This window comes from Alexandromys fortis, unplaced genomic scaffold, assembly GCF_014885135.2.
Source record: "Alexandromys fortis isolate MF-2015 unplaced genomic scaffold, M_Fortis_MF-2015_v1.1 scaffold_230, whole genome shotgun sequence".
Taxonomy (NCBI): Eukaryota; Metazoa; Chordata; class Mammalia; order Rodentia; family Cricetidae; genus Alexandromys; species Alexandromys fortis.
The window spans coordinates 389578-390854 of record NW_026068206.1 but is presented as its reverse complement, the minus strand read 5'-3'; positions in this window follow the sequence as shown (position 1 = coordinate 390854).

The window sequence follows — 1277 nt, the reverse complement described above, 5'->3', positions numbered from 1 at the left end:
AACATGTAGTCCAGCACAAAGATCTGATCTCGGCACCAGGAGAGCCATCAGTGTGGTGAGTTTCTGACCCACGGCAGCAACCCAGGGCCCCAGAACACAGACGTTCCTCATCCCCCCCATACTTCTGGGCCTTCCTGCAGGGCCATACCCCCCCCTCAGCATACTGCCTCTCTCTTCCTATCCCACCCAGCTTGCATCCAGAACCCTCCCCCCTTCTGCCTCTCTTCCCTCTTTGGGCACATAACTTCTCCCAGCTCAGCCTGTCTGGACGCTGGGACCGAATCCTTTGGGCAAACCAGCGGGCGGGCAGGAGGTCCTTTGTTTCAATAGCCTGCCTGCAGCAAGCAAGGTAGGTGCTTTGTTTACGAGCTACCCAACCAGCACGGAGATCTGATCTCAGCACCAGGAGAGCCATCATTGGGAGCTACTCAAGTAGCAAGAAGATCTGATCTTGGCACCAGGAAAACATCACTGGAGCACCAGGAGAGCCATCACTGGGGAATGCCATCACTAAGAAGATACATCAGTAGGCAAGGAGACCTGATCCTGTAAAAGAAGATCTATAGGGGAGCATTCAGAGGAAGAGATGGGCAGGCGCCAATGCAGGAATTCACCCAACAATATGGAAAACAACATGAAACCACCAGAACCCAGCGACCTCACAACATGTGGACATGAACACCTTAATCAAGATGAAGTAGAAAAAATTGACTTTATGAAATTGATTGACACCCTTAAACAGCATGTAAATAATGCCCTTAAAGAAATGGATGAGAAGTATAACAGAGAGTTTGAAGAATTGAATAAATCAGTGAATGATACCCTTGGAAACCAAGGAAAAACAATCAAACAGATAATGGAAACAGTTCAAGACTTGAAAACTGAAATGGAGGCAAAGAAGAAAACACAAACAGAGGGCCAGATGGACATGGAAAATCTAGGTAAACAAATAGAGACTACAGAAACAAGCATAAGCAACAGAATATAAGAGATAGAAGAAAGAATCTCAGATTCTGAAGATACCATAGAGAAAATAAATGCACTGATCAAAGAAAATAGCAAGTCCAACAAACTCTCATCACAAAACATTCAGGAAATATGGGACACAATAAAAATACCAAACCTAAGAATAATTGGAGTAGAAGAAGGAGAAATAGAGCTCAACAGTCCAGAAAATATATTTAATAAAATTATAGAAGAAAACTTTCCCAACCTAAAGAAAGATATACCTATGAAGATTCAAGAAGCATACAGAACACCGAATAGGCTGGATCAAA